Source organism: Caretta caretta, chromosome 2 (genome assembly GCF_965140235.1).
Source record: "Caretta caretta isolate rCarCar2 chromosome 2, rCarCar1.hap1, whole genome shotgun sequence".
Classification (NCBI taxonomy): domain Eukaryota; kingdom Metazoa; phylum Chordata; order Testudines; family Cheloniidae; genus Caretta; species Caretta caretta.
In genome coordinates this window covers 254,022,438-254,047,031 of record NC_134207.1, presented here as the reverse complement: position 1 = coordinate 254,047,031, position 24,594 = coordinate 254,022,438, and the positions used below count along the sequence as shown (strand labels likewise).

The 24,594-nt window shown below is 43.7% G+C and overlaps 1 long non-coding RNA gene across 3 annotated transcripts in view; it reads left to right on the top strand.

Moving 5' to 3' along the window:
* Positions 1-1,209: 1,209 nt before the first annotated feature.
* Positions 1,210-24,594, top strand: part of LOC125630825 (uncharacterized) — a 43,061-nt gene continuing 19,676 nt past the window's right edge. Inside the window, exon 1 of one of the 3 annotated variants that reach the window (XR_012667293.1) lies at positions 1,210-1,353. This is a non-coding gene — a long non-coding RNA (uncharacterized LOC125630825). The remainder of the gene's footprint in view (positions 1,354-24,594) is intronic. The other 2 variants (XR_007354798.2, XR_012667292.1) reach the window with 2 other exon arrangements.

Here is a 24,594-nt window from a genome sequence, read left to right as displayed (position 1 = left end):
CACACTGCCCCCGCCCCAAGCGCCGCCTCTGCAGCTCCCATTGGCCAGACACCTAGACACCCTACTTGAAACGCTGAGAGCTGTTAAATAAACACACTTCCTGCTACGATTAATTCTGAGGCCTAAATAGCACAGCCACTGACTAAGCCTTAATGGTTAATAATAAACATCCTAGGCCTGACTGTTTTGTACCATTAGCTGCAGTGGGATTACTCCCTATTTATAAGTGAAAGAGGTTGGGATTTTCACAGCTGCCTTAGGGAAGTTACTGGGAATGGGGTGTCCAAATCCCCAAGGCAACTTCAAAGATCCCACCATAGAGCCTCATCTGATCTTTACAGGACAAAGGAAATTGAATATGGGTTCATCCTCATATTTGCAAGAGGCAAACAAAGCCTTTCTCTTGGTGAGTGAACAAGAGCTTCAATAGTGGTGCCTTCTGGCCTTGAAATCTATGAAAAGCACAGGCTTAACAGGGCTTTAAAATACTGCATCCTATTAAACTGTATATCCTTCTGTGTAGCTTTTCCCTTCTTCCTTTTAACCAAGGAAACTGTACGTTGGATCCCATTTTATACACAACTAAAACTCAGTTATTTAGGTGCTGGCTAAGGAGCCTGGAAAAATAGACAATTGGGGTCACAGTGGTACTGTCAGAAACCATTATATGGGTGCTTGTCTCAGGGAGTGAGGTAGAGAGCAGGATAGCACAGCAATGGGACTACTTACATGCTTAACGTTAGCCATGTGTTTAAGCCATGGCTTAACGTTAGCCACCTGGCCAAATTAGGGCCCAAGATACTACAGTGCTTAGCATTCTGTAAACATCTAGGGTGGGCGTGTACGGGGAGACTTTGGCAAACCAGTAAAGTGCCTAAAACCACTATGGCTTATTGCTAAAAGCAGCCAAGTCAGCAGGCTGTAAATTGGCCATTCAGCAGTCTCAGTTTAACCAAGGCAAGAGGGGAGGGGGGTTTTTGGGTGCCACAGAGAGGGCAGCTTGACCCCGCGTCCTTCCTGATAAGAATTGTGTTGAAGTTGCTGATACATGCATCTTAGAAGAGCAGGATGTGCCCCAGGAATGTCTATTGGGGCCTCAAGGCTGCAAACTCTGGAAGAACCCACACCTGGTTAATTGATAATCAGAAGGAACCTCTCGCTTGACCATTGAAACTGCTTACTTAACAAGTTTACTTTAAGGGACATGTCATTCTGTTACTAATGTATAAATAAGGGGAAAAAGTTTGAGGTAGTGGGATTCTTCAGGACTGGACTCTCTCTCTGGATGCATCTTGTGTTTCCCACCGGCAGACAAGCTGACGCTGTGCCACTCGAGAGCCACACTCAGCTTTGGTAATTATCAAGGGTTGGGGGTGTTTTACTAACCTGTTGCAGATGTGTGTATAGGTGCTTGAGACTAAGTAAAGTTTAGCTTTAAGTGAAAGCCCTCTTCTGTTGTCCTGGTTGTACCAGCCATCTATCGGTTGGACGGCTGTGTCTCCTCTGATTTATTTCCTGACACCACCTCGCACAGAGTAAAAGTAACCAAGAGTTTTTGGTTGAAAGAACCCCGGGTAACAGGCGTATCACATCTCGTTGATGTGTGACAGTCTTTCTCTAAGCACTAATCTCACACTGCAGTACAGTTGGTGTTTTAGCGTGTAGCAGGTGTACTTCCATCTTATAAACACATCCTGCCGCAGCTGCTGGAATGGCAGGTTGGTTTTCAGACTGTGCTAAAATACCAACTTCGCTGAAGTAGCTAAAAACGAGTGATAATTTGTTTTGGCAGTAACTGTGAAAATCTGGAAGGTACTGGGTAGCTAGGTTCAAATAACAGATGGAATAACATAGGCTTTAATTAAAGGTGTTATCAGGGAGAGATGAAAATATCAGTTTAGTTTATCAATAAATATCAGAGGCTACATTTTCAAAAGTGACTAGTCATTTTGGGTGCCTCAGTTTTCAGTGCCCAGCTTGAGATATTTTACAAAGAGTGGATCTTGGAAACAAGTGGGTGGTCAGCATTCAGAAGCTCAAGCCTCATTAAAGGAGTTTTCAACTGGGTACCCGAAATCATTAGTCACTTACGGAAATTTTGACCCAGATATTTTTACCATAACTATCAATTATTTGTCCATATCAGCAGTGGTTAATTGAAGAAAAATGAAGTGCTATTGTGCCTTGAATGTCCATGATAATATGGAATGCCTAGTTAGCATGAACGTAGTGCAGCCTCAAATATCTTGCTAAACATCAAATACTTTAAAAAGAAAAGGAGTATTTGTGGCACCTTAGAGACTAACAAATTTATTTGAGCATAAGCTTTCATGAGCTACAGCTCACTTTATCGAAGCTTATGCTCAAATAAATGTACTTGTGGCACCTTAGAGACTAACACATTTATTTGAGCATAAGCTTCGATGAAGTGAGCTGTAGCTCATGAAAGCTTATGCTCAAATAAATTTGTTAGTCTCTAAGGTGCCACAAGTACTCCTTTTCTTTTTGCGAATACAGACTAACACGGCTGCTACTCTGAAACCTATCAAATACTTTGTTTTTTTTATGCCCTAAAACATTTGCAAAAGGACCACAAGGTGGCAGATGAGCTACAAAGATGACAGATTAAAAACTACAAAATCAAATATAGATTACAAATGACAGGTAAACAAGCATAAAGAAGACAGTCACTGCTGTACGCTCATCTACTTTCTTAAGAAAAAAATCTTTCCTATCAAATAACAATGTAAAGTAGTTTGTACTCCTACTTGTGACAATTGATTCATGCCTTGAGTACATAATAAATTGACACTGAATGTTATCAGAATCCACAGAGATATGGTTTGCTTGGAGAAATATTTTTTTTTTATCAGCTTTATCCCAAAGATTTTTCTGTGGTTGGCATTTCATGATTCAGACACAATGTCTTAACTGATTAAGACTGTGGGAAGGGTAGTTTTCACCTGCTTGTTCAAACTGCTTTGAAGAACACCGATGATTTCCTTTTTTTCTGGAGCTTGGTGTAGGTGTATGCATCGCACGTTTGCAGAAAGGACCCTCACTTTGTGATTAGTATCCTTTTAAAAGTGAGTCTAGATCAAATCCAAGCAAGCTACTTAAACACATGAGAGAAGAGGGAGAATAATTCTGTTGGTTTCTGCAGTACATGTAGAGAATGGATAGTCAAATACTATAAGCAGGGAAATCTGGTTCTTGAATGAGAAGCTCCATCTGCATTTAACAGAATCCTTATCCATCTTGTGGTCCATAAAATGATTCACAGCCCTTTTCCTACTAAACCAAGCTGAGGGTCCATTACATGACTTATCCATGGGGCTCAGAAAAATCTTTCTGAAGAGCAAACATTTTCCCTCTGAGGTGAACTAGATTGCAGGTTCTGTCAGAGCCTTCAGCAAGCTCTAAACTCCATCCCACCCCTTCTTCAAATTACATCAAATAAATCCCATGCTATACCATTAGTATAATCAAGGGGGAAAATAAGTTTAGAATGTGGAATTCTCCACTCTTCAACAGCTGCTCCATGCTGCTGCAGGAGATTACAGCCATTTGGAGGAGAATCCCCTTGGAGCAGAGAATTAGGTGTTAGGGGGGCATGCCATGACTGAGATCAAGAAGGGATGTGTCAGGGCCAGGAATCCCTATACTGTAGGTTACTATGGTGATTCTGAGTTGCTATGAGTAGTCCCTAGGTAGCTCTCAGGAGGCTGCTATGGTGGGGGACAGACTGGCCTTCTCAAAAACCCAGAGTCCTGGGGATGCTTAAAGCCACCCTCCCACCCGGGGCTGCATCTTTCTTTGCTGTGCCTCCCAGAGGTGAAGCTCAGAATCCAGCCAGAATGCTTACAAAAATTCAGGACCAAATTCTCCATTGCCATGCACTTGTGCAGCCGTTCACACCTGGGCAAAGTGGGTGTAACACACTGCCAGATCCACATTTGATACCTGTGAATGACTGCACAAGGAAGCAGGAAGTTGCTAGGATGCCCTGTGGATCTTGGGATAACTGTGCATTCAGATGTCTGTGTCCCCTACCAGCTCTGCCGGAGCAAAGCTCACGCCCTGACTCACTGGGATGATTCACAGAAAACTAAGTTTTCCTCCCACCGATTTTTCTCCCAGAGTCTGATCTGACCTTGTGCTTGTAAATACTGTCTAGTCTGTGGAGTAACATTCAGACAATAAAAACCCCTTAGTACTAATTAACATAATCCAGACAAAGAAATGTTTCTGGTTAATGTAAACATTAATGATGGTGGCATTGCATTTGTGTATTTAAAGTCATTTTACTAAATAATTAAACATTAATTTCTTTGTGTTTCAAAAGCATTCATCCTCCTCTTCTACTTGCCTTGTTATTGTGCATTGATTATGGGATTCACTTGTTTGACCTTTTGCTTATGACACTAGAGAAGTTCTTTTTAAAATGTTATAGCTAAATCCATGTGGCCCTTTGGTCATAAAAAAGCTTCCCTTGTCATAATTAACTCAGTCAGAGTTAATTAACATTCTTGTTTAACATCCAGTGGGTTTCATATCTTTTGTTTAGTAGATCGCAAAATTTTCATTTTATTACAATAGTATCAAATAAGTTAATATTAGAAAAACATACTTAATGTATTCAAAAGGGATCTTGTAGCAGCTGTACATTCAATTCATTCAATAAATCAAAAGATATTCTTGCGATGTTCATTTTTAAGGTTTATCATGCTTTCGTCCCATTTCCTCAACTTTGAGCTGTCCATGGTACTTAAGCAATGATAGGGTGCGGGGAACCCAATCTGATTTACAGTGCAAAAAGACAAATGTTCAAAGTATTTCTTGCTCAATGCACTGTAAGATCCATCATCTTAGAACAAAAATACTTGGGGCTGTGACACTTTCTCGGGATGCCCAGTACTGTGAGCCCCTCTGAATCCAGTGAGAAGAAGATGTACTCATATATAACTGGGTGGCAGCTTCCTGATATGACTACTCTGAAAGGGCATGTCTACACTGCAATAAAACACCTGTGGCTGGTCCGTGTCAGCTGACTGAGGTTCATGGGGCTCCGGCTGAGGTACTATAAAATTGCAGTGTAAATGTTTGGGTTTAAGCTGGGTCCCCATCACAGGATCCCAGGGCTTAGGCTCCAGCCCAATCCCAAATATGTACACTGCAGTTTTATAGCCCCATAGCCAGAGCCCAAGTCAGCTGACATGGGTCAGCCAAGGGTATTTCATTGCAGTGTAAACATACCCTTAGCTACCCAAACAAACAACCTCCTTTGGGTTTGCCTCTGCCAGCCCTTAGTTTGCCTTGCAGGTTAACTATAGGTGCACCCCAAGCACCCTTGACATGTTCCCCTGCAGTGTCCAGCCTTTAGCTGCTGGACACTCAGAAATTACCGGAGAAGTTGTCCCCAACTGAACAGTGCACCCACTAGCTTGTTTGGTTCAATCGAGGACCAGCTGCAATGTAACATCACAACTCTGAGATATATTGATAGTGAAAACAATCATACATATATTATGAAAGACTAAGATTCAAGAGATAGTGAATAATGATAATGGTAGGTTTCAGAGTAACAGCCGTGTTAGTCTGTATTCGCAAAAAGAAAAGGAGTACTTGTGGCACCTTAGAGACTAACCAATTTATTTGAGAATGAGCTTTCGTGAGCTACAGCTCACTTCATCAGATGCATACCGTGGAAACTGCAGAAGACATTATATACACACAGAGACCATGAAACAATACCTCCTCCCGCCCCACTGTCCTGCTGGTAATAGCTTATCTAAAATGATCATCAAGTTGGGCCATTTCCAGCACAAATCCAGGTTTTCTCACCCTCTGCCCCCCCCACACACACACAAACTCACTCTCCTGCTGGTAATAGCCCATCCAAAGTGACCACTCTCTTCACAATGTGTATGATAATCAAGGTGGGCCATTTCCTGCACAAATCCAGGTTCTCACACTCCCTCACCCCCCTCCAAAAACCACACACACAAACTCACTCTCCTGCTGGTAATAGCTTATCCAAAGTGACCACTCTCCCTACAATGTGCATGATAATTAAGGTGGGCCATTTCCTGCACAAATCCAGGTTTTCTCACCCCTCCACCCCCATACACACACAAACTCACTCTCCTGCTGGTAATAGCTCATCCAAAGTGACCACTCTCCCTTGGCTGTAGACGATGGATCGTGTGGTGTGGTCAGGGTGAAAGCTGGGAGGCATGTAGGTAGGAATAGCGGTCAGTCGGTTTCCGGTATAGGGTGGTGTTTATGTGACCATTGTTTATTAGCACTGTAGTGTCCACCACACGATCCATCGTCTACAGCCAAGCTCTGCGATACAACCGCATTTGCTCCAACCCCTCAGACAGAGACAAACACCTACAAGATCTCTGTCAAGCTTTCTTACAACTACAATACCCACCTGCGGAAGTGAAGAAACAGATTGATAGAGCCAGAAGAGTTCCCAGAAGTCACCTACTACAGGACAGGCCTAACAAAGAAAATAACAGAACGCCACTAGCCGTCACCTTCAGCCCCCAACTAAAACCCCTCCAACGCATTATTAAGGATTTACAACCTATCCTGAAGGATGACCCAACACTCTCACAAATCTTGGGAGACAGGCCAGTCCTTGCCTACAGACAGCCCCGCAACCTGAAGCAAATACTCACCAACAACCACATACCACACAACAGAACCACTAACCCAGGAACTTATCCTTGCAACAAAGCCCGTTGCCAACTGTGCCCACATATCTATTCAGGGGACACCATCACAGGGCCTAATAACATCAGCCACACTATCAGAGGCTCGTTCACCTGCACATCCACCAATGTGATATATGCCATCATGTGCCAGCAATGCCCCTCTGCCATGTACATTGGTCAAACTGGACAGTCTCTACGTAAAAGAATAAATGGACACAAATCAGATGTCAAGAATTATAGCATTCATGAACCACTCGGAGAACACGTCAATCTCTCTGGTCACGCAGTTACAGACATGAAGGTCGCTATCTTACAACAAAAAAACTTCAAATCCAGACTCCAGCGAGAAACTGCTGAATTGGAATTCATTTGCAAATTGGATACTATTAATTTAGGCTTAAACAGAGACTGGGAGTGGCTAAGTCATTATGCAAGGTAGCCTATTTCCCCTGGTTTTTCCCTAACCCCCCCCCCCCCCCCAGACGTTCTGGTTAAACTTGGATTTAAACTTGGAGAGTGGTCAGTTTGGATGAGCTTTTGCCAGCAGGAGAGTGAGTTTGTGTGTGTGTGTGTGTGTGTGTTCCCGGGGGGGAGGGGGGGGTTGGGGTTAGAAAGCCTGGATTTGTGCTGGAAATGGCCCACCTTGATTACCATGCACATTGTAGGGAGAGTGGTCACTTTGGATGAGCTATTACCAGCAGGAGAGTGAGTTTGTGTGTGTATGGGGGTGAGAAAACCTGGATTTGTGCTGGAAATGGCCCACCTTGATTATCATGCACATTGTAGGGAGAGTGGTCACTTTGGATAAGCTATTACCAGCAGGAGAGTGAGTTTGTGTGTGTGTTTTTTGGAGGGGGGTGAGGGAGTGAGAAAACCTGGATTTGTGCTGGAAATGGCCCAACTTGATGATCACTTTAGATAAGCTATTACCAGCAGGACAGTGGGGCGGGAGGAGGTATTGTTTCATGGTCTCTGTGTGTATATAATGTCTTCTGCAGTTTCCACGGTATGCATCCGATGAAGTGAGCTGTAGCTCACGAAAGCTCATGCTCAAATAAATTGGTTAGTCTCAATGATAATGGTGGAAACAGAAATGTTTACATATAAACCAAAAGTATAACATGATTCCTAGAGTCTAAACTTAACTTTAACAGGCTAAAAGACCTTTGTCTAATGTCTTTAGACCTTTGTCAATGGCTCCATGTCTAGTTGGCAGCCGGTATCAAGTGGAGTGCCCCAAGGGTCGGCCCTGGGGCCGGTTTTGTTCAATATCTTCATAAATGATCTGGAGGATGGTGTGGATTGCACTCTCAGCAAATTTGCGGATGATACTAAACTGGGAGGAGTGGTAGATACGCTGGAGGGGAGGGATAGGATACAGAAGGACCTAGACAAATTGGAGGATTGGGCCAAAAGAAATCTGATGAGGTTCAATAAGGATAAGTGCAGGGTCCTGCACTTAGGACGGAAGAACCCAATGCACCGCTACAGACTAGGGACCGAATGGCTAGGCAGCAGTTCTGCGGAAAAGGACCTAGGGGTGACAGTGGACGAGAAGCTGGATATGAGTCAGCAGTGTGCCCTTGTTGCCAAGAAGGCCAATGGCATTTTGGGATGTATAAGTAGGGGCATAGCGAGCAGATCGAGGGACGTGATCGTTCCCCTCTATTCGACATTGGTGAGGCCTCATCTGAAGTACTGTGTCCAGTTTTGGGCCCCACACTACAAGAAGGATGTGGATAAATTGGAGAGAGTCCAGCGAAGGGCAACAAAAATGATTAGGGGTCTAGAACACATGACTTATGAGGAGAGGCTGAGGGAGCTGGGATTGTTTAGCCTGCAGAAGAGAAGAATGAGGGGGGATTTGATAGCTGCTTTCAACTACCTGAAAGGGGGTTCCAAAGAGGATGGCTCTAGACTGTTCTCAATGGTAGCAGATGACAGAACGAGGAGTAATGGTCTCAAGTTGCAGTGGGGGAGGTTTAGATTGGATATTAGGAAAAACTTTTTCACTAAGAGGGTGGTGAAACACTGGAATGCGTTACCTAGGGAGGTGGTAGAATCTCCTTCCTTAGAGGGTTTTAAGGTCAGGCTTGACAAAGCCCTGGCTGGGATGATTTAACTGGGAATTGGTCCTGCTTCGAGCAGGGGGTTGGACTAGATGACCTTCAGGGGTCCCTTCCAACCCTGATATTCTATGATTCTATGATTCTATGATAGTTTATCTCACCTAAGGAAATCTCCCAATGTCTCCATCAAGATGACGTAGATTCCCCTTTCATGAACAGAAAAAGCATGGTCCTGTTTGGTTCCTCAGGGAAGGATGAAAAGATGTCTTTTTGCCTTCTCTTAATATTCCCCAAATTCATTGTTTTGTCCCCAGAGCCAGGATGACCCTTGTGGTTTATTCCCTGATGTGCTGGCTCCAAGTTGCCTTCACATCCTCATGTTGATGTTATATACAAACAAACTGCCATTATATTGGCTTGCAATGCTTATTTTCTGTGTGAACCAAGGCAGACAGGTGAATACACACTTTTTGCCACATCAAAACCTGCTTGTTATCCCTGCTTTGATTCAGATTGTCAAACATATTTTCTAGTATATATACACAGCTCCTTAAATGTCATCTGTACATATATAGCACAATGATTATGAGGGTCAGTCTGACACAAGCTTTTATTGGACAACTCATTTTACTCTCTTCAGATAAAGACTCTGAAAGCAAAGTGTTGGGTGCAGTGAGTTTGTTAGGCCTGCTAAGAGTTACCATTACAGAACAGCAAACCTTTGCCAAAGGCACCTGTCACAGGTGAGGGTGGGGGCAGATCCATTGGTATCACTTCAATTCAGTCAAGCATATTTCTGCTTTGCATCATAGGATCAGCATAAATCAGTAGGAGTGTACCAATGTATCTTGCTCTTTACAGCAAAAAGAAAAAAATGTTCTGAGTTAAATTTCGGAAGTACTTAGATTAAAATACAACTAAAATAAAGTCCCAGTCCCGTGATGGACAAAGTAACCCCAGCTATGATTGACCTCCACAGGTATAAAGGGCAGTCAACATTCAGTCTCCCACAGATTTGGGCCCTGATTTTGGAAGCATTGACTGGATATTGAAATACCTCTTTGTTGAGCAGGGAACAGGGGAAGGTTGAATGGTGTTCCATTGTCTGCAGTACTTACATGAATGACAGAAACTTGTTTGATTAAATGTACCAAACAGTTATTCACTGATGGCCTTGTTTGTGTTTTATTGTCTACCTTAACGAGGTGAGTTATTTCTGTAAACTGTGATTTAAACAATTCCATTTCTCTGTTACCCAGGGTTTTTAGAACCCAAAGCAGTCATAATATAACCGTTTCACTCCTGGTGGTGTCAGGAATAAATCCGTGGGAACACAGCGCTTCAGGCTGATGAACAATTGATTGCAAGTAAGCGTGCTCTTATCTAAAACTACAATTTATTAGATTTAAGCACACACAGACATAAGCAATAGGTTTAGAACATCCCAAATAATTACCTAGAATTGGAGATGGTATTGAGTAATTAGCAGCAGGGCAGCAATGGCCTGTTGCTTCCCCACCGGGGAATATGGTATCAGGAAGAAGTCTCCCAGGATAGCTTCAGAGAACTGCTCCAAATTACACTCTATTATCTTGTCTTTTTATAACTAACTTTTATAAAACACACAGCTCATAGTGAGCCCTACTGGGTTATCACCTCTCCTAACTTCAGTAAACTACTTATCAAGAAAACATTCCTAACACTCTTAATCATAATAAGCTTCTATATCAAAGGCACCGAAAATCAAGTTCTCCATCCACTTATTTTCTTTCAGTCTCAGGTTGTTGACGCTTTTCTCCCCTCCTCCCATTCTGATTAGCAGAAACTGCAAGCCTGCAGCTAGCATTTGACCTTGCCTCCAGAAACCCTGTTGTCTAAATTAACCTGTCACTAGGTTGTGTTATATTTTATTAATTCATGGTGGCTGAATGCACACAATATGGTTGCAATTAGCTTGATCAAATTCTGGGATAACAAACTCCTCTATTCTGGGGCAACATTTTCAAAGAGAAACCAGTATTTTCAGTTGCCAGAAACATTATAAAAATTTAATTCTTTATATTAATCAGTTTTTTGTATATTTTTCTTCAGAAATTAAACCAGTAGGATTTGCTAATTCTGTGCAGTCTGGTTTACTTTGAGGAAACCCCCCCACCACACACACAATATTGGTACTATTAACCAGATCATCCTCAACATCTTGTACTTAAAGGTTTTTTGCACCAGAGAACAGCCACTCAAGAGGTGAAAGCAGCCTTGTGTGATGGATGGGATTTTTGTTAGGTCTCTTCGACATTTTGAGTCTCTTGAACCATGTTTCAGATGTGGTCTAGTGTCTCGAATGAAAGGAAAGCTTCTTTTCAACAGCTCAGTTTTTGAGACACACTTTGTGAGACTATTGAGAGGACTTTGTTCAGGTCTGGTATAAACATGGTTTCAATGGCATTAAAATGGTGTAAAACCAAAGTAACACAATCCTGAATCAGGTGCATGGTGTGATACTGCTCAAAACTGTAAGAGATAAACCAACATAATTGTGATCCTGTATTTCTCATGTCTCTACTGAATGAGGAGATTCCAATATATGTCTTAGGCCAGAAAATGTAGAAGAGTTCTTACTATAGACCTGATCTGACATTATGGCTTATTTGCCAACTATTAAAAAGAAGGCTGTACTTTCCATATTGACCACCTTTAATCACTGCATTCATCATTAAAAATGAGCATGGACATGCTGTTTCCCCTTAGTTCTATCTAAGGTAGCTCAACTATTTCCTATTCTAATTATAAAAAGATAATATGGTTGTGACCCTGCGAGACCAGGTGCCAGCTCATGTGAAGGTCCCTAGGCCTCCCTGAACACTGACAAATGCATAGCTGGAAACCAGTCTGGCTCACCTGTGTGTTAGATTTATAGAGATATGTTTAACGTTTGGACTTTATGAAACGCTTGTGAATTGCTGCATGCATTAATCTCACTTATAATATCTGTATCCTGTGTTATACAGTAATATTTGTTTGCTCTATAGCTGTAAAAGTGTTTGCTATGAAACTGGAAACCCATACATTGCATTGCCAAGTGGGAAATACTAGTTTAGAAAAAGAGTCCTCCTGCCCAACGAAAGAAGGCCTAGAGACATCCCCCACTGCAGAACATCAGTGGACAGAAGACTTTGTTGGTTGTTTTCCCTACACCCATGAAGGGGGGGAACGTGCACAAATGCTTGTCCCATCACAGGCACTCTAAAAACAAGAAAGGATGGTGACCCTGCCCTTAGAAACTTACAATACAAGCAGAAACTAGACACATTAATGATCAATAGAGTGATGAAGGAGCAGGAGGATGAGGACTATGGTGATAAGAGTGTGGTTGTTGACAGTATTGGTGGCACACATCTTGGGGGTTGGTTTATTATTAGACTTTCATTACTTCTACTTTCAGGTAGATCTGTGCATTAGCCTAGGTCCCGGGAAGGGAGTGGAGGGTTAGGTTTTGTAGGCCTGGAACTGTGTTTTGAGGTGAGACTTCAAAGAGGAGAGGGTGAAAGTGATGATGGATTAGGAATTTGCTCCCACCTTTCATGCCAACAATTCAAACCTATATGTTATGTAATCTGCAAAATATAAGTGCACTGGAGAACATTTATTTTCTTAAACTCCCATCACGCCTGCTTATTTTTCACATAAATGACTTTTCAAAAGAGCACAAGTTGTATGCAATATGTGATATAGGACTGTCAATTTTGGTTAGCTGGAGCTAGATCTGTCCACTTAACCTGCACCAAGATCGACATTTTCCTTGTCTGACTTTAAGTCTCGATAATATTATTGCTGGTCTCTCACCCTACTGGTGACACTCTGTTAAATCAGAAAGGCAAAGGGAATGATCAGAACTGCAAGATGACCATTACCTTTTCCATCTGTCTTCTTTTTCTCTGTATCTATCTTTCTGAACCTAATAATATTCCATCTAGATGAAAGTCAGTTACAGTTACCCATGGAAACAGTGTTCTGTCACACCAAGAAAATGTCACAAAGGGCTGAATCAGTAACAAATTGGTCTTTACCTGTCACAGTCTAGCTGGTCACTATTCTGATGCAAAGGTTCCTGCACTATTAGGTCAGGAAGAGTAACTCTTAATGGCAGATTACTCAATAAGGTTTCATTTTCTGGTTTCTCGCACAGCATTGTTGCCTGCAGTCAATCCTTTGGTCTTAACAATCAGCAGGCTAGTTCTAATAATGCAGACAATTCAGACATATAGTTACAATACTCTTCACGCCAGTTCAGAACCTGTAGATTTCTGACAATTCAAAATGCACCCTTCTCACTTACAGCAGACTTACAAAGCAGCTACAACACACAAGGAGTCTATCTTCCCCTGGAACCTTTGTTGGACAAGGATGTTGGGAGATAGCTTGGACCTTGTGTAACAAAGCAAAGCTGTATCATATATTTATACACCACAAATGTCAGCATCTAAAACAAAATGTCTACCTGCAGAGCTGACGGAGCAGCTCTAGTCTCTGTAAATAAGAGACAAGCATCTGTTGGTTGTTGAGGCCACCATTAGGAGACATGATCACATAGACTGTCAGTGTATTACATACCCCTCTTTTTAGACAAGCACATCTAAGCTCCATGTGAGGAATTCAGATCATATCTGGGGTGCCATTTTGTAACAAAACATGGCTGCTTACATCCGGACACCATGGCTATTATCAGGAATTGAATTCATGACCTTCAATACCGAAAGCACAAACCCTTATTATATGAGCTAAAAGAATAGCTTCTTTATCTGTGAGAAAGTAGCAGACTTTTATAGTCACCGTGCTTAGCTGTTGGAGGAAGATATGTTTACACACTAAGCCAATGTATTATTACACTTTCACTTCCTCCTCTGATTAAAGTGCTCTTATTCTCTCAGTAAATCTGATCCAATGCTTACTGAAGTCAATGTGAGTCTTTCCATTGACTTTAATGGGTTTTGGATCATGCTCTATATGCATGTTTTGCTAATGAGAACTGTGCATGTATATGGAGAGGAGATCCTTAAGTACACATATCCTGTGTACCAGCTGGTTTTTGAGACCTCTAAAACTGGTAACGGGGTGGGGGTAGATACACCATTTTGTGGGATCAACTTGAATGTATTCTGTGGCAGGTTAATTGGGGATGGAGAGACTGAGGTGATTGGTGGAGTGAAGGAGGGAGATCGGTGTTCCTAAGAACAATCTCAAAGAAAGGAGCCAAAATCCTAAAGTCATCCCTGCTTCTATGTAGGTTATTCCTTCTGCTGTGCTTTTGATAGCTTTGCTGCCATATTTCTGGTGAACACTTTGTATTGCAGCACTTTCTCTTGCAATAATCAGCACTTATTTGTTTTAGGTTTGTCTTTAGCTCTTTACTTTTCTATGTTTCCTCAGGGGCTGTCTTCTCCTTTGCCCTAGTTATTTCCTAAGCTGTTTCAGTCAGTGATCTTGTTATAGTAATGGAGAGAACATACAGCATAATAAGTACATGTGAAATTTAGCCACACCCGGTCTTGATTTTGACTGCTCAACATGCAGGCAGGCCTAGGAGCTGGAATAGCAGCCATGATGCATTATACCCCCTTCCAGGCAGGATTTTAGGTCAGTGGATTTGCACAGTCATGGATCCCATGGTCCTCCTGTACCTGGCAGCTCCCATCCATCTCTTGCCCTGGCCTTTTAGAATCCAGTGCTGAGCACCTCTCTGCACAGCTACCACACATGATCGACAGCATTGCACCTGCCACACCAAGCTGAATTTCAACATAAATGGCTTAAATAAATACAGTAGATAATGTGATTGCTGTCAAGTTAGTTAATCGGCCCAATAAAAGCAAAGACAATGGAAAGATTCCCTTGGACTTCAAGGATCAGGGCCTGTGAGAACAGGCAAATATTACTGATAACACACCCACCACTCAGATATTGGACAGAGCAAAACACGCTTTGTATTCTGAGGCCTGGTTTAATTACCTCATGACCAGGGCTGGTGGCCACATGCTTGAATGAACAAGGCTGCAGCCTTTTGAGGTTAATTTTATAGTGCAAGGGACTAATTGCTTGCCTCCCTGTGGCTAATTCTCCATTAACAACTAAATTAAACTCTACATTAAATACACATGCTCCTATGCTGCGGATTACCGCAAATCCAGCCATTGACATAGCTGTACCATTGCAAACTCCTAGTGCAACCAGTGGAAATGACCCCTGCTGGAAATTGTGATTTATAGCATTTGATCCTAGCTGTAGGGCTTTCTATTAGAGCAGCTACAGCAGTAGATGGATTAAATCAGGACAACTCTCCAGTATAAACAAGGTCTAAATCAGTAAACGTGCTCAGTAGACTCTTTATTTCAACAAACCACTATTTACAGAGGTGGCTATTAACATATGACAGAGGCACAAGAGGCAGTAAAACATACCAGGAAGCTAAGTATCTCCCATAGACAGAGCAGTACACCATGGACAGCTCTGTCTTCCATAAGGCTGGGAGCAAACTCTATTTTAAGGTAAATACACAACAATACTGACACCCCTAAGCTCCATGATAGTTTGTTGTTCTCCATAGGAGAATCATCAGGCCGCTATTCCAATGTCAGCTCAGTACATAAGGGGAAACTATAATAAATCAGGTATTTTCCTTTACAGGAGAACAAGTCTCCTAATATCAATGACATGGTGTGGGCAAGTTTCAGCTTTTCAAGATGATCCAGAGCCCTTTAAAGTTAGTGGAAAGCCACCCAATGACTTCAGGGAGCCTTGGAATCAGGCCCCAAATAGCTTGTTTCCGGCTCCACCCGAATGCCTGACACCAGTATGAATTACAGCAAATGAGCAATCCCCAGGCACCCTATTGGGGTTTAAAACTCAGATTGTAATTAATTTAATTGGGAAATCCTGCAAGAGACAAAAGACTACAACAGTCAGGGCCGGGCCGTGGGCAGCCTGTGTGCATCGGTCAGCTGCTAAGTCAGTGTCAGGTGATGAGTTGTGTAGTCAGGAGCGAGCTGGGTCAGAATGCCAGGAAGTCAGAGTCAGGCATCAAGTTGCAGGCAGGTGGTGAATAGCAGAGTCAGAATCCATCCGGGTCAGAATATGAGGAAGTCAGGGTCAGGCGACAGGCTATGGACAGCAAGCAAATAGAAAAGTCAAGGACAAACCAGGGTCAGAAGCCAGAGTCCAGGATCTCCACCAAGCAGGGTCTGGAGCAGAAGCTGTCAGGCAGTCTCCATTGTTGCTCAGGTAGCTCCCTACGACGGCTTCCTGGTTTAAATGCTAGCGTCAGCCAGCCAATCAATGGGTTGTGAGGGGCCACCACTCAGACCTGCTGGCCAATACTTCCTGCAGAGCCTAGCTTCACAGAGGCCTCCAGCGGAAACCCAGCCTACGCTTCCGGGGGTGATGCTGTTGTGTCTGTGGCCCAGAACCTCACAGGGTCTTACAATATCACTCCTCGTGCAGGAAGAGCTCATGTGTGGGCCAGGAATACTGCAATCTTCAACACATGCAACTTCCTCCAAACTGTCCCATTGGATGCAGTTGGAGAGTCCTCCCCAAACCCCACACACAGAATGGGAAAGTAGTGGCCTACCTAACTTGTTATTTTCCCATAGATCTCACAAGTCACATGTATCACGGGCCATCTGCAGAGAGCTGGGGTATTTCTACAGCAGACTAGTACCCATGTACGACTCCATGATCCCTTCTTCTACACCCATGATAGCAAGGGTCCGTCAGAAGACACGCTTCTGTGGCCGCAGTGGTAGCTGCTGCCCCAAAGTTACCTCCTTCTCTGAGGAATACTTGTGTGCCAGTGGGGAGTCAATGTTGGATATTGTGGTCAGCATTGTCTTTCACTTCAAGTTCCCTGCAGGGTTGGAAAGGGAATTTATTGTGATTATTTATTTGTATTACAGTACATGTCCAGGAGCCCCAGTCATGGGCCAAGATACCATTGTGCTTTACAAACTGAACAAAAGGCTGTTCCTGCCCCAAAGAGGTTATACTCTAAATAGCTAGGACAGATATTAAAGAGAAGGTAGAGTCCATGATATTTTTTGTGGGATTTGGTTAGGAGGAGATCAGCTAAAATGGAAAGAAAGGGAAGGGAAGGGGGGCAAGGGAGGAGAGGGTAGGAGGGGCAGATATGGAATGAAGCTGAAGTGAAGGGACTGTGAATGAAAGGGAGGGGAGAGTTGGAACAAGCAGCCAGTCAACCCAGGCAGAGAAAGTCCAGTCCCCTGGCACTGCTTCCTCCTGACTCATCACAGTGACCAAAATGTTCCCATCAAAACTTTGGGCCCAATGCTGCAGCCTTTACTCATGTGAGTGATCCCATTGGGCACTTTGTTGTCTCAGTGGGAACTACTCATGGAAGCAAGGGCTACAAGATTAGGTCCTTCTCCAAAATATCTCCAGTGTGCGCAATTTTAACGTTAGCGTCCTGCTTGCCGAATGGTTCAGCCTAACTGTGACCCACACAATACTGGGAGACATATGTTGTGGTTGTATGAATGTCCTGCAGTGAAATGCTCCACTCTACAGAGAGCCACTCAAACAGATGCTTCTGTTTTGTTTGAATTTGACTAACCAAACATACTACGGTGTGCGTCACCCCCTAAATAACCGTTGCAGATCGGAAATGAAGACAAAAGAAAGGAAATGTAAATGGCATATATGGAATACATCATAATTATCACATTAACTACATTTTGGTGTATTAAAGACTATGGACCTGATCAGGGAACATACTAAAAGCTTGTGACTGAGGGTTTGTCTACATTACCCACTGGATCGATGGGCAGCGATCGATCCAGCAGAGGTTGATTTATCACATCTAGTCTAGACGCTATAAATCGACCGCCAAATGCTCTCCCGTCAACTCCGGTACCCCATCAGAGCGAGAGGCACAGGTGGAGTCGATGGGGGAGTGTCAGCTGTCGACTTACCACAGTGAAGACACCACGGTAAGTAGATCTAAGTATGTCGACTTCAGCTACATTATTCACGTAGCCGAAGTTGCGTAACTTAGATCGATTCTCCTCTCCCCGCAGTGTAGACCAAGGCTGATTGACTGACCCGAAGAAAAAAAAGAAAAAGAGTGAGATCTTGGGGCAGAGACCATCCTGATCCCGTGTGTGTAGTGCTACTAACAACGGAGCCTTAGTTCCTGAGTTATAATTTATCTATCACCCTCATCAGTGTAGTATCTATTGTCTAATCAATGAGAGCAGGGGCTGCTCAGCACCTGGCAACAGTGGGCCCCTCTCTATGTGCCATTCTGATGGAATCCATTATAGAACCTGTTAATTAGATGAACATACTGTAATTTATAATGAGTTGAATTTAACTGCTTTTATTTTATTAAAAAAGGCTACCTCAGTAATTTTTAACTACCATGTGCAGAATTAGTTTTTATCTGCTTTGAGAATTATGTATCTAAGTAAAATTGTATTGGCTAAAATAATTTTATTGCCTGTATCAAGTACAGGTTTGGGTTTTTTTGGCGGGGGGAGGCGGGAGATTTGATCTTGCAAAGATATTTAGTTTTAGTGGATTGTTTAATATTGTCTAAATGCTGCACTTAGTCTCTCTCAGCAAATATATGGCATAGTTAGGGCCAAATGATGTCACTTTTGAGGAGCCACCTTGTGTATTATTAGTTGAATAAGAGGAAAATGCTACCTATATCCCAGCAGCATAGATGAATGGGGCAGGCTCACAATTTGAACCACAGAAATCTTCAATAGTGGATCAGGTTGTTTTGGCTGGGTTTGAGCAGTCTCTTTGTAAGTGATCTGAGATTCACCACTCTCTAGCTCCAGACGTGGAATAAGCTGTAAGATTGTTCAGAGGGTTTGCTACTTTGCTGATGTAGCTATGTATATAAAATGTGATGTCGTGTTTTTGTGTGTTGTGCTTTTAAACATAGATGAGTTTCCTGTGCAGATACAGGGGGCAGCTGTGAGATAGCTTCCATTTTGTATTTCAGTTCACATGCAGAATGTTGCTGAGTGAGTCACTGTTCTCTCCCTTTCTTTGTTTGTCTTGGAGACCTTACATTTGTTCCTTCTTTCTTTGCTCTTTTCCTTTCTCTGAAAATAAAAGTAACCTGGGATGGAAAAACACAATATTTGTTCTTTGTGTTTAGGAAAATAGAATATATTTTATTGGTTTTCAGCCAATAAACTAACCTAGCACTGCATAATACAGCAATACATAATGCCAATATAGGCAGAAAACTAAAACCAATAATGCAATGGTTCAATAGGGATAATGTAGTGAAAAAAAGGACAATTTTGCAGACTCATTCTTGCTTTAGTATCTATAATCAGACATTACAGATTGCCACTAGTTCCTCTTTACAGCGCCACAGAGATCTGACAAAGCTAGACCATTTGATCTGAGGAAAATGAGAGCAGATTATGTAATAAAAGCAATTGACGCATGTGCATTGACGAAGAAAGCTGCAGTTTCCAAAAATTACCAAAGGATTAAGAGGTCAGATCCAGATTCCATTGCTTACAGATTCCCTTGTGCAGGGCTTGTTTCTAGAATGTTCTGAGCACTTTCTGCCAGGTGTTGAGGCCCTAAAATACCACTCAACCCCCACTGAGTTTAGAGCCCTCAGCACCTCCCAGGATCGAGTCCGTAGCTCCTCAACATATAGCTAGGTATCCCGAGTTGCCTTCCAGACATAGGTGTGTCATTTGCCTCAGTCACGTGATGCGAACATCACACATTATGGCCACAATTTAAAGGGTTTTTATGGTTTTCATTTTTCAGTGCAATAGATTCAACTTTCAGCATCTGGAAAAAAATAAATACCAAGTGCTATAAAATGCATCTAACAAAAACGCAAAACCTACAAGCCTCCCTACACCTGCATTTAAAAATCTCCCAAACTCTACCTTGAGCTAAGCCATATGCTGAAATTATATTTGTACATGTGTATTTGCTATTTTACAGTTCACGGGGGAAGCATGTTAAAGCATGATGAAATAATGAACTTTCATAATCTAAATGTCAAATATGACATTATAGACCACATTAGAGCCATGTTAATCATTTTCAAATAGACTGCCCATGAAGCCAAAGGGGACAGAATAATACTCTGATGTTCAGCAAATCATTTATTTTCTCTATGCCTGTGTTCCCTCCCACTCTTTGTCTTCTCTAGTTATAGTGCAAGGTCTTGTAGAAGAAACTCTCTCTTTCTATGAGTCTGTATTGCACTTAACACTATCGAGCCCTGTGGTGAGGTATACAAACACCACACCAGTAAGGAAGGGGTTAAGCAATTGCTCTGGGCCCAGGGACCCTCACCCCACCACACCTGCAAAGCATGCATAGCTTGGAGGAGGACCTCAACAAGAGAGCAGGCTAGGTTCCTTTAGGCAAACAGTGGAAGGGGGCCAACATGTGCTCTGAGCTCTTGGGAAGGAGCCCCACAGGAGCGCTTGTTGCCTGAGGCCTGGCAATACTGACCTAACCAAGCCTACACTGGAGGGACTCGTGATTGTCCTTGAAGGTCAGAAACGTGGCTTAGTGCTCAATTCTTTAATCTACCCTCTGGGGAAAAAATGGAGTCTGTAGGAAGTGATCCTGGGGGCAGCTGCATATCATCCCAAGGTGCAGGACTTAGGGGCCCATCCCTGGTCCCTAGACTAGCTCCCAGTGGAGAGAGTCGGCTTGGGCTTCCTTCAAGTCTCTAAAGAGGGGGAAGAGATAGGAGCCTATCCCTTGGTGAGAAACCTAGTTGGGAAAGGCCTGAATGCACAAGGGTGCAGAGTCCAAGTCCACAGCAGAAATCTGAAGACTTCCCCATTCATAGAATATCAGGGGTGGAAGGGACCTCAGGAGGTCATCTAGTCCAACCCCCTGCTCAAAGCAGGACCAATCCCCAACTAAATCATCCCAGCCAGGACTTTGTTAAGCCTGACCTTAAAAACTTCTAAGGAAGGAGATTCCACCACCTCCCTAGGTAACGCATTCCAGCGTTTCACCACCCTCCTAGTAAAAAAGTTTTTCCTAATATCCAACCTAAACCTCCCACACTGCAACTTGAGACCATTACTCCTCGTTCTGTCATCTGCTACCACTGAGAACAGTCTAGATCCGTCCTCTTTGGAACCCCCTTTCAGGTAGTTGAAAGCAGCTATCAAATCCCGCCTCATTCTTCTCTTCCGCAGACTAAACAATCCCAGTTCCCTCAGCCTCTCCTCATAAGTCATGTGTTCCAGTCCCCTAATCATTTTTGTTGCCCTCCTCTGGACTTTTTCCAATTTTTCCACATCCTTCTTGTAGTGTGGGGCTCAAAACTGGACACACTACTCCAGATGAGGCCTCACCAGTGTCGAATAGAGGGGAACGATCACGTCCCTCGATCTGCTGGCAATGCCCCTACTTATACATCCCAAAATGCCCTTAGCCTTCTTGGCAACAAGGGCACACTGTTGATTCATATCCAGCTTCTCATCCACTGTAACCCCTAGGTCCTTTTCTGCAGAACTGCTGCTGAGCCATTCGGTCCCTAGTCTGTAGTGGTGCATGGGATCTTCCGTCCTAAGTGCAGGACTCTGCACTTGTCCTTGTTGAACCTCATCAGATTTCTTTTGGCCCAATCCTCTAATTTGTTTAGGGCCCTTTGTATCCTATCCCTACCCCCCAGCATATCTACCTCTCCTCCCAGTTTAGTGTCATCTGCAAACTTGCTGAGGGTGCAATCCACACCATCCTCCAGATCATTAATAAAGACATTGAACAAAACCGGCTTGAGAACCGACCCTTGGGTCACTCCACTTGATACCAGCTGCCAACTAGACATGGAGCCATTGATCACTACCCGTTGAGCCCGACAGTCTAGCCAGCTTTCTATCCACCTTATCATCCATTCATCCAGCCCATACTTCTTGGATTTTCTTTTGTGTACCCTGAAAGAGGTGTACTGGAATGTGGGACCTAGCTCAAGGGCTGAGTCATGGAAGGGTCAGATCAATGCAGGATCACAGTGGCTCTCAACAGGGTATCAGGAAAGAAGAAGACCTGCCCTGCCCTGCGTGACCATTGGGTAGCACCTGTGGTGAGTGATCCTCTTCACAAGCCCTGATATCAGCTGGAGTCTTTAGGGCAGGGGTGGGAAACTTTTTGGCCTGAGGGCCACATCTGGGTGGGGAAATTGTATGCAGGGCCATGAATGTAGGGCTGGTGCAGGGGGTTGGGGTGCAGGAGGGAGTGCGGGGTGTGGGAGGGATGAGGTGTACAGGAAGGGGCTCAGGGCAAGGCGTTGAGGTGTAGGAGGGGTGCAGGAGGGGACTCAGGGCAGGGAGATGGGGTGCAGGAGGGGTGCAGGGTGCAGGAGGGGGCTCAGGGCAGGGGGTTGGGGGCTCAGGGCAGGGGTTATGGAGTGTGGGAGGGTGCTCAGAGCAGGGGGTCAGGGTGCAGGAGGGGTGCAGCAAGGGGATCAAGGCAGGGAGTTAGGGGGCTCAGGGCAAGGGGTTGGGGTGCAGAATGTAGGAGGGGTTCGGGCTGTGGGCTCCAGCCCAGCACCGCTTACCTCGAGCGGCTCCTGAGTGGCAGTGGCACACAGCGGGGCTAAGGCAGGCTCCCTGCCTGCCTTGGCCCCGCGCCACTTGAAGTGGCCAGCATGTCCAGCAGTGGCTCCTGGGGGTAGGGTGGAGCAAGCCAATGGGAACTGTGGGGGGCAATGCCTGCAGCTGAGCACAGAGCCCTCTGCCCTCCCTCCCCTCCCCCCTGCCAGGGGCTGCAGGGATGTGGTGCTGGCTGCTTCCGGGAGCGGTGTGGAGACTTTACATAGAGAATGTCCGGTTTGGCCAATGTACATGGCAGAGGGGCATTGCTGGACAGTCTCTAGGTAAAAGAATAAATGGACACAAATCAGACGTCAAGAATTATAACATTCAAAAACCAGTCAGAGAACACTTCAATCTCGCGGGTCACTTGATTACAGATCTAAAAGGTGCAATACTACAACAAAAAAACTTCAAAAACGGACTCCAATGAGAAACTGCTGAATTGGAATTAATTTGCAAACTGGACACCATTAAATTAGGCTTGAATAAAGACTGGAAGTGGATGGGTCATTACACAAACTAAACTATTTCCCCATGATTATTTTCCCCCTACTGTTACTCATACCTCCTTGTCAACTGTTGGAAATTGGCCATTCTGATTATAACTACAAAAGGGTTTTTGTTTTCTCTGGCTGATAATAGCTCACCTTAACTGATTACTCTCCTTACAGTTGGTATGGCAACACCCATTTTTTCATGTTCTCTGGGTATATATCTTCCTATTGTATTTTCCACTGCATGCATCCAGTGAAGTGGTTTTTAGCCCCCGAAAGCTTATGCTCAAATAAATTTGCTAGTCTCTAAGGTGCCACAAGTCCTCCTCGTTCTTTTTGCTGACACAGACACTAACACGGCTACCGCTCTGAAACCTGTCAATAATTACAGTGCATAGCGGGCCTGATTCTCCTCTCATGCTGGTACAATCCCATTAATTTACTCCTGATTTACACCAGCATGAAAACAGAAGTCAGGCCTGCTGTGTTGTCATTCCACCTTTCAGCATAGATCATCTCCAGGATTTCAGTGCCTCTCCTTTTCATTGTGGCACTAAAAACGAATCTTAAAACCCTAGGCGTGCTCTGTCGCATATGGACTGTAAACATAACATGCCCTTTGCAAGAAACAATTGGGTTTAAAAGGAGTGATCATCGCTGCGGTAGCTCATTGACCTTGCCAGTTCTGAATCTGTATTCTCCTTCCCCTTCTCTCCAGCTCATTCCCCCACACAAGCTTAACAAGCTGAGCAATTCTTTGATTTCAAAATCTCTCTTGTTCAAAATGCAGTTTAACAAACTGTGAAATACTCAGTGCTACAGAAACAATATTAACAGGAGATGATGATTAGAGCTACCATAGCCCAACTGTTAATTGGATTGTTACAAATGAAATCCATGGACCATTAAAAGGACATCAAACATGGTGGCTTGTATTATGGAGCAGGCTTTGGCAAAGATAAAATGTTCATTAAGGCCATATGATGACTGTAAGTATTGGTTGTTAAAACCAAATTTCTCTCTAATGGGATGTTATCAGAGGCCTGGCTAATTTCTCTTTTCAACTTCCTGTGATGCTTTAATAAGCTTTCCTTCTTTGTATTTTCTTTTGGTTTCTCATTGTCAGTGATCTGCATTCTGCCCCAGACAGCCTCATGACAGTCCTTCTCTTTGCCTGTTTGTGGAGCCATTTCTTAACTAACTCAGTGACATATACAAGGAGGGACATCAGTCTTTTTTAGCTTAGTGTGAATGCTCCACTAGATATGATAGCCCCCTACTATTCCTTATTATCCCCTTTCTGTTCCACTACATTGTTCCTGAACTTCCTACAGAGACATCCTTTTTGTCAGCACGGGTACAGTCCCAGAGCCTGGAAATTCCTACTGTCCTGCTCCTTCTCTAGCCTGCCCCAATGTAGATCAGGAGAAACTCCACAGTCACCAATAGAATTACACCAGTGTAAAACCAGTATAAGCACGATCAAAATCAGGCCCCTTGTAAAAAGCCTTCCATGTAGGACAAGAGGGATTTGGAATGCTCTGCGGTTGTTGTTTCTGGGGAGATATTATAGTTTCTTTCTCAGAAGCTCTAAACTAATTTTGGGCAGTGCATTGTTACGTTATTATCTCAGGCCACGTCTACACTACTGGCAAAAATGGCACTGCTGCGATCGATACAG